Source organism: Chelonia mydas, chromosome 3, assembly GCF_015237465.2.
Source record: "Chelonia mydas isolate rCheMyd1 chromosome 3, rCheMyd1.pri.v2, whole genome shotgun sequence".
In the NCBI taxonomy this organism is placed as follows: Eukaryota; Metazoa; Chordata; order Testudines; family Cheloniidae; genus Chelonia; species Chelonia mydas.
The window spans coordinates 193830383-193845183 of NC_057851.1; the positions used below are offsets into that span (position 1 = coordinate 193830383).

Here is a 14801-nt window from a genome sequence, read left to right on the forward strand (position 1 = left end):
AAGTTCCTGGGCAGCTAGTGTTCGAGCCAGTGCTTCTGCTAAAGTAACTTTTTTTTTTGCTGTGTAAGCAGGTTAGACATCTGTTCTGATCTGCCGCTCCTTGGAAACTTTTTCTTGTTTCTTGTTTAATATAAAAAATACCTAGCATTTTGTTACAGAAAGCCAGACCACTGCTTTGTGAGTCTTGAATCCACAACATTCACAGTAATTTGTGAAGCAAAGATACAGTTCCTCCCAGCTTTGGTTGTGGGGCTCAGTCTTGCATCAGGATTTGGTCGCATGCCCAGCGTTAATGCTAATGTGCACAACTGTGAGATGTAGGAATATTACAGGCAGTCTCCTGCGAGATGTTAATTTGTGCTGTTTTGCCTATCCTGAGTACTGTACTATCAAGATTGAAGCTAAAGATCTCGTGGCAAGATTTTTGTGGTCGGTTGGCTGGTTTTTGATGTCGGAGGTAGCCCAGGGTCCAAACCAACAAATCTCAATAAAACAGGTTCTCAGGGAACTAGATGGCTCAGGGAACAGGTAGTGGAATACAAAGTCTTATTGCTGCTTTGAATGTGATTGAAAGTTGTTACTATCTGATGGCTGTAAAGCGGCCTTTGTGAAGTGAGTTGCTGACCTCAGTCAAGTGGGTAACAATAGTGCTGCAATTGGCAGTTTTGTTGGCAGTCCCAGGTGAGAGGGCATGGAATGAATGGGCATGGGGATTACTGTCATTTCACTCTCTGGATCAGGGATGAGACAAAGAGCCAGAGACAAGTTATGCAGTGGGAAAGCTTTCACTGTCCCTGCTTGTGCTTTGGATTAATGGCTTAGAATGATTTCATGAAGATGTAGAAACCAAAGAGCTCTCAGTGTTGACATAATGAACACATCAGCCACTATGTGTCACCTACAGAGTTGTTGCACTTCCCGTTCTTAATATCTTTGTAAAAAGCACCTTGAGCATGAGAGCCATATAGAGAGAGCCACCTCCTTTTCTATTCTTTTCTGTTTTGCCATGAGAGTATATTTCATGGTCTAGTAAAGCATTGATTCATAACTTATTAATACTGTCAAAGTTTTAAATACATCTTCTGGGGATATAATGTACCATCTGAAACTTTAATTCTCTATCAATAGAAGTGAACAGATATTTTTAGGCTGGGAGTTTTAAAGAGTCTTAAGGAAGTTAGGCATCAACTCCCATTGAAATTCAGTGTTAGTTAGATGTTCAAATCCCTGCTCTAATATTTCCTCCCTTCCTACTACATATTAGTAGTATTTATCTGTATTGTGGTAGTGCCTAGGAGCCCTAGTCATGAACCAGGATCCCATTGTGCTGTAGACACACAGAACAATGCACCTATCTAGATAATTTGCGAAGTGTACACTCTGGCTAGAAATCGCAAAACATTGCTCAGAGGGAGGAGTGACGCAGAAACACTCAGCTCTGTAGCCTCGGATTGCTCGTAAAAATATAAACAAAGCAGATGCTCAGTTAGAACATTCTGAACCATTTCAAGTGTTACTGTTAACTGTGAATTATCTGAGGACCTTTAATATTGGCATCTGTGGCTTCTACCCTCTTCCACAATGATTCTCATCTGCTTGCCTATGCTAAAGATCTCCAATTGTTTGTTACAGAAATTAAATGAATGAACTCAGCACCACTGTAGCTGCCCAGGGAATTATTTTTTCTTTAGTTTGTTCCCATCTAGCTTTTAAGGGTGAAATTCACTCCAGGGCAAGGGACACACAAGATCCGATGCATCACTTAAGACCTCATCAAAGTGATTCCTAGGGCCTTGAAGTGAATTTTGCCCTAAGTACATAGGGTAGACAAATAAAAATGGTAACCTCAAACTAGTTATTTAATGGTGCATGGTAATTTTTGTGTATGTGCAAAAAGATCTTTAAGACAAGATACTCTTTACATTTGGAAAAATAAAGTCTGGAGTTACATTGGCATGACGAGCAGAACTTGGCCCACAGTTTTGAACAGAAGCTTGTAGGATTTATTTTCTGTGCTTAAATATAGGCCAAGATCTAAGTTAAATTTCCCCTCTCATTCTCAAAGCCTAACCACCCATGGTCATCTTTTCAACTCTGAGATGCATAGCCCAAGCATATCAGTGTCACAAAAGGAAAAGCCATGCAGCGACCTCAATCCATAGTAGATCTCCTACTGATATTAACAGGAGTCGTGTGTAAAAAGCAAGGGCAGCTCCAGTTGTTTCTAGCCCACAAATGATCGTTCTGGTCCTTCGCTATTGGTCTTTTCATAGTGTCATAGAGTTTAAGGCCAGAGGAATGATTAGATCTCTAGTCTGACTACCTGTATATCACAGGCCATTCATTTTCACCCATTTACCCCTATTTTGAGCCCAAAGACTTTAATTAGGCCAAAGCATTTCAGTCCTCAGGAGATTAAACTCTGTCTCACAGGCAGTGAACAGAAGAAACCAAGGTGCCACCAGTGCCTGAAGCCCCTGCAATGGCAGGCCATTGCTGAGGTGAGAAATGCCCAGATGACCCCAGCCGGTGAACTACACCCTATGCTGTAGAGAAAGGCGAGAAAGCTCTAAGATCCCAGCCAATCTGACCTAAGTGAAAATTCATTCCTGACCCCCAAACTGGTGATTATTTGGCTGTGAGCAAGACACACCAACCAGGCATCAAGAAACTGGCTTCTCTCAGCCACCTCAGAGCACTGGTCTAGCCATGTCCAGTGTCTAATCTCCAGCTGTGGCCAATCTCTGATGCTTTAGAGGAAGATGAAAATCCCAAAATACAACTTGCCAACTATGCGTTGCATGTACAGAACTCTCATTAATGTGAATGGGACTTCTGTAAACACATTAATAGAGCAGCCCATTGTTCTAATTTTAATGTTTTTTAGCTATTTTTATCTCTAAGCCGTAGCTTATCAAAGAACACCACTAACATTTGAAATCAACACCTTCAAAAATTAATAACCAGCACGAGAAAACCATCTTTTTACTGTTGTGTTGGAAAACAAATTGTACATGCAGCACGCAGTTAGCCACTAACATATTTACTTAGTAAGTGTACTTTAATATCTTTTCACAATTTACCTTGTTAACAGAGAAATAAAATTTAAGTTGCTACCATGAAACACTCATCATCATCTTCCTGCAGCAACAAAAGTCTAAATGTCAAGACTGGCAAACACAAGAGTAAATTCCAGACAGAAGCTAATAGTAGAAGTGGAATCTGGCCCTGGGTCAGGCTTCATAATAGCTGTTCTGGTCATGCTGAAGTTCCTCTGGGTGAAGGTTCTGTGTGATCAAAGAGATGCACCATTTAAAAAAAAAATCACAGTGAGGTATGAGTGATACTCTATTCAGAAGAGTAAAGCCTTCCCCATGTTGTTGTGGGATGGGCTGGAGCCAGAGAGGCCTGCTCTTTCACTGAATCCAAGGAATTTATTAAAACATGTCCTGTAGGACCACTTGCTGCCTGATGCCATTGAAATTCCAATAGCCTTAGGCCTGTGGATGCCAAGGCATCAAAGGTCCTGAGCAGGCACTGATTGCCAAAATTCCCAAGTCCGAAAGTGAGATAAAGCATCAGCAAAACAACTAGCAACCCATGGTACACAGTGTTCTTTAACTGAATTACTCCGTGAGTAGGACAAATTCTGAATCACATGATATTGGGCAGGCGAAATCCCCCAAAGACAAGAACCACAGGTTTCCACAAGGAAGCTCCGAGATGTGGCTCGTCACCCAACCATCACTTGTCCCAATCGCAGTCTTTACTTGGGGAAAAGTCGATGCTGATCTTAAGTTACCTGACACAATATGAGCCCTTCAAAAACCAAAGTGATCAAACTGTAAGTCTGTGGGAACCTGTGTGTTCAGCTGTTCTCGAAGTAAATCAAACCAGGTAGGCGCCTCTCCACTTGGAATTGTAGCTGTGGCTGGAAAAACATTAGTTTACAAGGTTAATGACCAGGAAGAAGAAAAGCCAACCTCACTTTTCTAGCCATTCAGCAGTGACTGGCTGATAAATGTAAGAAGTCTGGAGTCTAGACAGAAAATTGTTCCCCTTAAACAGGGTGCTCGGAAATATTAGTGGGGAGAGGTTTCACCGAGGAATTTTTTAGGAGTGAATCTAGTTGCTGGTGGTGTCAATTATCCCTCCTCTCGTGTGTGTGTCTGTGTATGTGCATGTCTCTATCTTTTATTCTTCCTGTCTTGTTTCTCTATTTGTCTGTGTCTCTCGCTTTCCCCACAGACACTTGAGTCACCCACTGTTTTTCTTCTTTCAGGCACACTAGAGATTTGTACTTTAAGATTATAAAGTGGATTATGCACAGAATCTGTGTACTGACTGTTTTGATGCTAATTACGTCCTTTTTTAATTCTGCTCCTGCTTCATGTGCCTATCATCAAAACCGCTTTGCAGATGGCCAATAATGACAGCTTGATTTATGTTGAGGAGATGATGGTTTCTGACTGTCAGAACTACTCTTTTAATCTCAGCTGGCTAACAGCTAAGAATTAAGCCTGAGTGTATAATGACAATATGCATTTTTCCAGACTCCTTCAGGTCTGATTTATTGTATTCAAAAGTAGGTGCATTTGCAGCATACACAGCTGGGCACATCTGTGCAGGCAGGCACACCTCTTTCAGGTGCCGACACCTGCTATGCAGATGTAAGAATTTATCAGTTGTGCTTAGATTCATAGATTCTTAAGGCCAGAGGGGACAACGAGATCATCTGAGTGATCATATTCAGTTCCTTGTTCACGATGATCCTGTTACCAGCCTGCCTGTGACAGACCCCTAGACCCTTTTCATAGTCACTGCTTTCTAGGACAGTGGTTTTCAAACTGTGGGCCGCGACCCAGTACTGGGTCGGGGGATGTAAGGCACTGGGTCGCGGAGACTGTTAAAGGTCCCGGTGGTGGTGCTTTCCGGCTAAGGCAGGCTAGTCCCTACCTGTTCTGACACCACGCTGCGCCCCGGAAGCAGCCAGCAGCAGCTCCAGCTCCTAGGCAGTGGGGCCACAGGGCTCCATGTGCTGTCCCCGCCCTGAGCAAAGGCTCCGGACTCCCACTGGCTGGTTCCAGCCACTGGGAGCTGGGGGGGTCGGTGCCTGTGGGCCAGAGCTGCACGGAGCCGCTTGAGCGCCTCTGCCTAGGAGCTGGACCTGCTGCTCACCGCTTCCAGGGCTCAGTGCGGTCCGCAGTGCCAGGAGAGGTAGGAAGCCTGCCTTAGCACCCCCGCAGCGCCGCTGATTGGGAGCTGCCCAAGGTAAGCCCGTGCTCCAATCCTCTGCCCCAGCCCTGAATCCCCCTCCAAACCTGGAGCCCCTTCCTGCACTCCAAACCCCTCATCCCTGGCCCCACCCCAGAGCCTGCAACCCCAGCCCAGAGCCCTGACCCCCTCCTGCACCCCAAACCCATGCCCCAGCCCAGAGCCCCCTCCCACACCATGAACTGCTCATTCCCAGCCCCAACCCACAGCCCTCACGCCCGCACCCCAACCCTCTGTCCCAGCCCTGAGCCCCTCCCACACCCCAAACCCCTCATCCCCAGCTCCATTGGTTCACGGGCATTAACAATGTTCTTCAATTGGGTCACCAGAAAAAAAAGTTTGAAAACCACTGTTCTAGGATATAGTCCTCCTCCCCTCGCATTCTGTAGATATGACCTGCATTCCTTGTTCCTACATGTATAACTATGTATTTGGCTGTATTAAAACACATTTTGTTTGAATGGACCCAGGTTACCAAGTGGTCCAGATCCCACACCATCATTGTTTACCATTTTGACAATCCTAGTGTCATCCACAAATTTGATCAGCAATTATTTTATATTTCCAGATCACTGATGAAAATGTTGAGTAGTGTCAGGCTAGTACCAATTCCTGCAGAAAGTCCCTGGAAACACCCCCCATTGGATGATGATTCCCCATTGATGACTGCTTTGAGCTATTAGAGACATAAAGGTGGGTGCAGTAATTTCTTTTATTGTACCAACTTCTGTTGATGAGAGAGAGAAGCTTTCGAGCCACACAGAGCTTTTCTTCAGGTCCCAAATTGTTGCTATATGTATGGTCTTGTGTTTGTCTGTATTGAGGGACATTTTGTTTGAACGGGTCCAGCTTACTAAGTGAACCAGATTGCTCTATACAACTTTCTTGTCCTCATTAATTACCAGTGTGCCAATGTTTGTCATCCATAAACTTGATCAGCTGTGATTTTACATTTACTTCAGCTTGTAGGAGTTGGATCTTAAAGTGAATTTGCATGTATTACTCATTCAAAAGGAGGCTGGGCTGAGGCCCAACTGAAATGTACCCCCTTACATAAATTAGAGAGGGCTCAGGGCTGCTCTAAACCACACCCAGCGGTTAGACTTCAAGTGGTCATTCTGGCAGCTGAGCATTGCCAGAGTGCGGAGACATTGAGTGTTCCACCGGGCGCTACCTGAGAATCCCCAATAGCCAGGTTAAGCCAGCCTCTTTGCACTACCAGAAATCAAACTTGTTTCTCTTTAATGGTAAAAACTGACAAAGGTATAATGTAGTTTCGTTTGAGATTGTCCTACCCATTAGGTCAGACTTCCTTATTTTGGAGCCTCCCACAATTTTATGTCTATTTTATAATCCATCTGACAGTACCCTCTTCTCCTGCACAGCTCTAGCGACTACATTTCCGGCCAGAGTTGAGGTGACGAAAAATTCTGTGTGTGAACTGCATTACAAAAATGTATCTTGTAAAAGATAAAATGTTACTTTAATATAAACATCTCTTGAAGGAACCTCTTGTCTACCCTGCCTTTTGTACCATCCGTTAAACATGGGGCCAAATTGCCTGCTATTGTAAACTGGTGTGTTTCCACTGATGTCAGAGCCAGGCCAATTTATACCAGTAGAGAATTTCCCCCAAGGTTTGTATAATTGAGGGAGTAATACAAAGCTTTGGTTTTCTTAATGGTTTGAAAAATGAATGAAGAAAGTTTGACAGTACTGAGCTGTTCCTGGTAGAACTTTGGTTAGGAACTTAATAAACGTAGGTATTTTCAAGACATTTTAAAATGTGCTCTTCTAGTTTGGCAGCTGAATTAAAGTTCAATTAAGTCTCTCTAACCTTGCTGCAGGGAAAGCTTGGGGACCATTTGTTATTTTAAATCCCTTTACTTTTCAACTGTCAAATTCAATTCAGGGAGCATTTACAGTTTCATTGGAAAGGTGCAATGGTGAGAGAAAAAAAGCTGTTCCAGAATCGGATGAATGATTTTTAAACGCTCAGGTGTTACAGTCTAATCTTCACAGTCCTGTGGACAGAAAGTATTATTGGGAGTATTTTCTTATCTCTATATGCAGGGAGCTACATGTGCAAATCTTCATGCCCCAGAGTGAAACTATAACCCAGGCGATTTAACCCATAGACTTACACCTGTATATGCTTTATGGATTTACATGTATAGGCAGATTTGAGACTTTTATTTTACACGGAGTGGGCCCTTTGAAGTCAATGGAGGCCTCTTCATTGACCTCGGTGGGTTTGGATAGAGTCTGTTGTGCTGTCCAAAATGTTTAGACTAGCACAGGCTTAAAGGCCAAACCTCTGATTTGTTTGTGTGTTTTGCTTTGTGTTTGTTTTTTATAAAGATCATTGAATCTCACCCTCCTTCCCCCATACCCTCTTGCCTTGCCCACCTTCCCATGGGCACTCACCAGTGTAGAGGAAACAGGACAGTGGCTATGCAAGGCACCCAGCACACGTAGAAGGGAAAGCCAACTAGCACTAGGACTCAGGAGGTAGCATCCAGCTGCCAAGGCAGTCGGGGCTTCTATTTGGGGGGGCAGTTCCTCCCGCCCCCAAAAAAAACTATGCTCAGGGACCCCAGCTGATGATGCTGGGCCAAATCATGCAGAGGGGAGCAGATGCTGCTGGTCCCGATCCTGAACTGCCCCATTTTTGTGACCTCACCAGCTCCGCACCCTGGGTGGCTGGCCCTCTCGCCCTGCCCTAGTTATGGCCCTGGTCAAAAGTGACCGTTTCAGAAACAACACCATGGATTAAGAAGTGGTTACGGCTTAAATAACATAATCATTCTCTTACCTACTGGGGAGAAATTCACTCTACGTTCCACCGGGAGCAGAGGAGGCTGCGTGCTTCAAGTTCATGCTGGGCATCCCTACGCCTACCGTACCACATTGTGCCCCAGTCTGTTGGATTTCTCACTGCTGTAATAACAGAATTAGAGCAAGCCCTACAGAAGGAAAATTATGGTCTAGTGGTTAAGGTACTAGCCTAGCACAGGAGAGCACAGGGTTCAATTCTCTTCTCTGCCACAGTGTGATCTTGATCAAAACACTCAGTTTTTCTGTTCTCCATCTGTAAAATGTAGCACTTCCCTATCTCACAGGGGGTCATGAGGCTAAATCCATAAAATAGTGTAGGGTACTCAGGTACTATAGTAGTGGAGGACTTATAAGTACCTAAGAGAGATACTGATGCTAAATGCATTTCCTGGGCCCTCTGAATCAAGGCGACTATCACCCTAAGTGAAATTATTTTATTTAAATCAAGCTTTAAATACTTCTTATCCGATCAAGTATTGATATGACTGTGGCATTCATGTAGTGCAGAGGCCCTGAATTTCACTTTTGGCCCATCAAAGGAGAATTGGTTGAGTTAAGTGATTTTTTTTTTTGACATATCACTTTATATTTTTCATTTCCTGCCCTTTAGTTTCCACGGGGCTTAGTGAGCATCTCGTAAGCCAGTAGCCATTTTTCACCTGAACGCTGACAACATTTTTCACTCATACCCTAATGGTGAAATGTATGTTTAAATAACATTTCAAATAAACGCAGGAGGCTCTAGGTAACAGATGAGCCAGCTGGAGATGTGGATGCGTCATAGCTGGAAAGATCATAGATTCGGGTTGTTGTTTTTTTAAAATGTTCCCATTTCTAACAAGCAACCAGAAGGACCTGCCCACAAGACCGTATTTATCATCATAAACCAAGCTGTTGCGAAATATCCAAGGCAGGCAGTATATAGATTCCCGTCCCCGGAAATGAGCTTGATATAATAATTTCTGTCCATTTTCTGAAGCATATGATCAAAATTGATATTTGCTCTCAAAGTTTTGTAAAGCTTTCAGTTGTTGAGTTGAGGTAAAAAACATTTTGGAAGGTACAGCTGCAAGTCTGCATATTTTCCTCTTTTTAGCTCAGTCAGAATGGTTAGTGGATAAAACATGAATTCTTAAGGTCATATCTGGTCACCATTTCACTTACTGGGCACCTGCTGAAGTCAGTAGGATGTCTGAGCATAAATCAATGATCCTTATTGATCATGATCTGCTGTCACCCTTACTCACCATAAGCAGTGCTTAATCAAATACTCCCATCAAAGTCAACGGAAATTCTCCCATGAACAAATATCTGTGAGTAAGGATTGGGGCCTAAACTGTGTTTCACCTTTGTCACCTTGAATCGGTTTGAGGGATCTTACAGAATGCAGGTACTGGTTCTCGGCCTAATTCTAGCACCACAGCACTGACAGATCGGACAAAATGCAATAGACTACACAATGGCAAGGGATGCCCAGCATGAACTATAATGCAGACTGAGGAACCTTGGGGCCCATCCTTCTGCTGACATCCATGTCAATCCTCCTGTTTTCTTCAGTAGGAGCAGAATCGAGTCCCAACATGAACATAATGAGGAGAGTCCCTCTTACAGAGAACTTAACAGTCTTAAATAGTAAAGGGTCCTGTAAACTCCATGCATAGACATGGAAATCTAGGGAAGCTTCCAGGCGTGGAGCACATCTGCAGTAAGACCGTCAAGACTTTCTATAAAATATTGCACTAAACCACTTTTGAGGCATAGTTAGTCCTGATTTTCAGGCACTGGCCTCTGTTAGCCCATGCACAGATATAGCCTTGCATTTTTCAAGTGAAAACGCTTGTGTGTTCACCTAGCTTTAACATATGCATTTGCACAAGTGTCCCAATCTCACTTTATAATCGGACTGAGGAATCAGTCTCGGAAAGACAAGCAATGCTTCAAGACAGGTTTCAGCGTAGCAGCCGTGTTAGTCTGTATCCGCAAAAAGAAAAGGAGGACTTGTGGCATCAAATAAATTTGTTAGTCTCTAAGGTGCCACAAGTCCTCCTTTTCTTAATGCTTCAAGAGTTGTTCTCTCAGAGCGGAGCCTGTAAATCATTAGTATGCTGCTGCTCTAACAGCGCATGCAATTTAGTGCAAATAATAATCATCCAAAATGAAACTAACATACCTGGCACAGCTGAGACACATTGACCACAGCAGTTACTGTACTAAGCAGCCCGCAGGTTGTAGCCGTATCCAGTACAGTATCATCATCACGAAGGCTTGATCATCCTCTACCGGAGAACCTCGGAAAGCCAGAGCACTTGAGATTTCTCACGTACTTGACAACTGCAGCTTGTCACAGATGTGTGGCTAATACTAAGATAAAGAAGCTGTGAATGATACAGGTTCATTCATTTGTGAGAAACCCATTCTAAAAAAATTACAGCCAGCATGAATACTTGAGAAAGCATCAATCTGCCACTAGACTATATTTACTGTCTGAGTCCATAAATCCTTTGTGTGCATGGAAATTCTTTGGAAATGAGTATTTAAAAAAGAAATGAAACATTGGTGTGAACATGTAAAAGCTCTATTTAATGATCCTCTACCAATATAATGGTTGGTAGCTATAAACCCATGAGAACTGGCATGATTATTGCCTGACTGGCTTATCTAATGAAAAAGGCATTTCAATTAAACTTGTCTGCGCCTCAATTTACATGGCGCGTTCTTGGTATTTGCCCTTTTTACACGTGTAACTGCTAGAGGAAAACGTGGGAATTTAGGGTAAAATTTTCAGAAAAGTCTAAGTGAATTCAGATCCTAAGTCCCATTTTCAAAGAACAAGTGCCTAAGTCCCACTGGTTTTCAGTAAGACTTAGGTGCTTTTGGAAACTTTACTCATATTCTAAATTTGACCCATCTCACTTCCTGGTTATAGATACACACAGCTCTCATTAGTGTTGATGGAGTAACACATGCATTCAGCTAAGAATTCATATCCCTCTGTTTAAGGACATGATCCTGTGAAGTCAGGCACTCCTTCGCTTCAGTGGGAGTTTTGCTTAGTTTGCTTGTGACATTTATGAGCCTTCTGGATCAGGCCCTAAGTTATCGCTAGAGAAGTCAACTTTAGTTGGTTTCATATTTTTCTTCATGAATTGTGTCCTAGACAGAATGTCAAATTGCTTGCAGGAAACAGCTCTTTGGGGGACTAGCTGGTTCCAGGCTTATTTTGCAGAGTCCTGCTCTGTAATGGGTTTGTGGGTAGAAGGTTAGAGCTGGTTTAAAAAATGCATGTCTTTTTTCAATGGAAACCTGAAACTGAAAGAAGTAGGGTTTTTGTTGGTGTGGTTTTTTGTTTGTTTCACTTTTGGTTTTAAAAAATGCAGCTTTAAAAAAAACATGTGTGTCCCGTCCCCCCCACGTTTTTTAATGAAAGCCAGAAATCTTTACCAAAAATATTTTTATATTTCCAGTGGAAAAACTGGAAAATTTAGATCAAAACAAAAGATTTCCACCAAAATGTTCATTTTGGTTGAAAAGTCACTTAGTGTTGGAAAAAACAATTCAATGAAAAAATGTCCAACAGGTCTAGTCCTCCCAGCACCGGGTGTCATGCCCCGCTGAGTTACCACTGCCTATTTCTCAATCTCCCATCCTTTATGTCTGTTCTCCGTTGTTTCCTTTTGCAGTTTTCTGTTTCTTTCCTTATTTTTTTTTTCTAATTGCCTCTTGCACAGCTGGCTCCTCCCTCTCTTCTCTGCCTCCACTCTTCGCTCTGCCTCCTTGTTCCTTAAGTCATCTGTGGCTGGCAGCTTGGCTGGATGTGGGAGGAGGGCAGGAGTGTCCCTTAGCAGCTCAATGCTGAGTTCCATGTGCTCTCATGGCCCCAGTTGCATAAGAGATGAGCCTGCAGCAATGTACGTGCAAACTGCTCCCACCCTGGGCTGCATTTACAGTAAGTGGCACCTGCCGCTGGGAGAGACCATTTGCAGAAGGCATCCGACTCCACCGATCAGTTGCTCGGCTCTGTCTCCCCCTCAGATAAGCCTGGTGTGCCAGGCCCTGCTGGTAAGTGTTGGCTCCATGAGTTGCTAATGGTATACAAGGCCTTTGACTTCTAGATTGCTGGTTTGGATTCTGGCAAGGTCAGTAGCGACTGTCAGTGGTTCCCATCTGATGGCTGTTGATAGAAATAAGTTTGGGAGTCTCAGTTCAATCCCCAGAGGACACCAGCTGACCACTGTCAAATATACCACCGCGGCTGGCATTAATTGGCACTCCTGTGGGCAGACAAGTGAAGGATGGAAATTGAACTGCCCCCTCATCCCCAGTAGTTGTCTCTTTGAGCCATGACTGAGAGACACTGGCAGAGCATGTGGGGAAGCCAGCCTTCATGCAATCAGCATTGCCCCTGGTCTGTAAGGACAGGACTTCTTTCTCTAGGATGGTGATCGGGCCAAAGAAACTAAAGGATAGGAGAAAGGATCTGGTTAGACTGGGAAGCAGGAGAGAGAGAAATATGAAGTGGAAAAGAAGAACATACTTGTTCTGGGGTGACACATATACAAATAGTCCCAAGCGCCAGCTTCAGACGGTCTGTAACTCAGAACTGATGGTGTTGTTACAGAGGCAAGGTGGGTGAGGTAATATCTGCGATTGGACCCACTTCTGTTTGCGGAAGACAAACTTTCACGGAGCTCTTCTTCATGTCTTTTACAGCCTTGTTTTTGTACACTTCGTCACAGTGTGGACTCAGACTTGGAGGAGTCTATTAACCCCCTCTTCTTCCCTCCTAAAATAGAGCTGATTAATGATCAAATGTTGGCTACTGTGTATGTTTGGCAACTTTCTAAATAACATGTCTAATATGCACATGCTGTAAGTTGAATACCAAGGGCCAAATTAAACTTGCAACTCCCACTGGTGTCAGTGCATTCCAGGCATGTATTTCCAAAGGCAGAACTTAGCCCCATGCACCAGACTGGGAATGCCCTTATTCACTTCACTGGGCAAATACTCACACAGATAGTCCCTTTGACTTCAATGGCACTACTCTTGTGAGTAGCTGCTCACTAATGTCCATAAGGGCTGCAAGTCTTGCCCTAATTGTGATCTGTTGAGAGAGTGATATGTGCATTGACACAGATCAAAAGCTGTGCTTTAAGACACCCTCAAGTAGCGCACATGTAAAAGAGCTGAAATTCTATTCTTAGTGCACCCTGGTGACCCCGATTATATTTGCCATCCCCCCATTGCAACGGACTCTAAAAAGGGGGTGATCTAGGATGTCAGAGTTACTGCAAAACCTGTGTACTGTGTGCTGATTTAAAGGTGATGCCTTAATTTACATTTTCTTGTTTCTCTGAATGCACCATTCCTGTTGTCACTAAGTGTAATTGTTGCAGATTGCTTGCTTTGCAGGTGCAAATAACTGAACTTGCATATATGGATGTTAAATCAGAGGCCAGGTTTTAACATGTCCCTTTGCTCCCTCAATAGATCACATTATTTCAGTATGTAATCTATGACTCTGTCAATGCATAGATCAAAAAGCTGTGTCGTACAGTCCTCAAGTGGAGTACATGTGAAAAAAAGCTGGAATTCTATTTTCAATTAATTCTCAAAAATTCTTCCATCAACCTACCCGCGTCTGCACTGGGAGTTAGGTGAACCTAACTACTAAATCATGCAGGGCGTAAAATTTTTCAGAGCCCCAAGTGACCTCGCTAGGTCAATCTAACTTTTAAGTGAAGAACAGGCCTTAGGGTGAAGATAAACTATCAGATCTGCAGACTGAAGTGACAATGAAATCATTCAGTTTGGAACAGCATGTTGACCTGGGCTGCCAATATCAGCAATTCTCTCTTATTTTTTATAGTTAGTTTTATTTAAGTGTAAAAAAAAGAAAGTAGTAATTAGTTACTTATTTCGCTTTATGCATTTATTAGTTGTGTCAAAGTAGTTTTATAGGAATAGTTTTGGGAGTGCAAATAATTGTGCCCCTAAAGAAGACCATTTCGATATGAATCTAAATTTGTAGGCACAATCAGGGAAATCAAATGTTCAGACATCTAAGGCCCTGATCCAGTAAAACACAAAAGCATATGCCTAACTTTAAGCATATGAACAATCCCCATGAAATCAACACACATGATTAAGAGCTTTGCAGGAATTAAGCCTAGAAGATCTGATTTGCTGGTGCAAATAATTGAGCTTGCAAGTGTGCATATTAAATACAAGTCCATTGCACATCCTGGAATAAAAAACTTAAAACAAATTAGAAAATCTGTATATCTATGATCAGTCCAGTTTTACAAGATGCTGTGTGCCGTCATCTCCCCCTGAAATCAAGAAACCCGAAGCAGCATGAGGCCCATGACTTTTGCACATAAAGGGCAAGATCTTTATGTAGTGTAAGTTGGTACAGCGCCACTGAAGTCAGCAAAGCTATTCAGATTTACACCAGGAATGAAATCCTGGCTCCATTAAGGTCAATGGCAAAACGTCATTGATTTCAATAGGACCAGGATTTCACCCTAGATGAGGAACTGGCACAATATATCTTTTCTCTCACCTCTCCTTTCTCCTTCACTCGTTTTTCAGTACCACTCCAGATGGTCTTTGGGAAGGCAGCTGGTGCGTAGTGTAAACCTCATTGCCCACGTTGGATAACCAGGCCACTATTCAACAACAAATAA

General features: G+C 43.1%; 1 protein-coding gene across 4 annotated transcripts in view; it reads left to right on the forward strand.

The window, feature by feature from the left end:
- PAK5 (p21 (RAC1) activated kinase 5) overlaps window positions 1-14801 on the forward strand; it is a 174789-nt gene that overhangs the window by 32181 nt on the left and 127807 nt on the right. For 3 of the 4 annotated variants that reach the window (XM_043544046.1, XM_043544047.1, XM_007064150.3), the window contains exon 2: window positions 5843-5967. The exons of the other annotated variant lie outside the window; for it this stretch is intronic. The gene's annotated coding sequence lies outside the window, so the exon portion shown is untranslated. The remainder of the gene's footprint in view (window positions 1-5842; window positions 5968-14801) is intronic. 4 annotated transcript variants of the gene reach the window in all.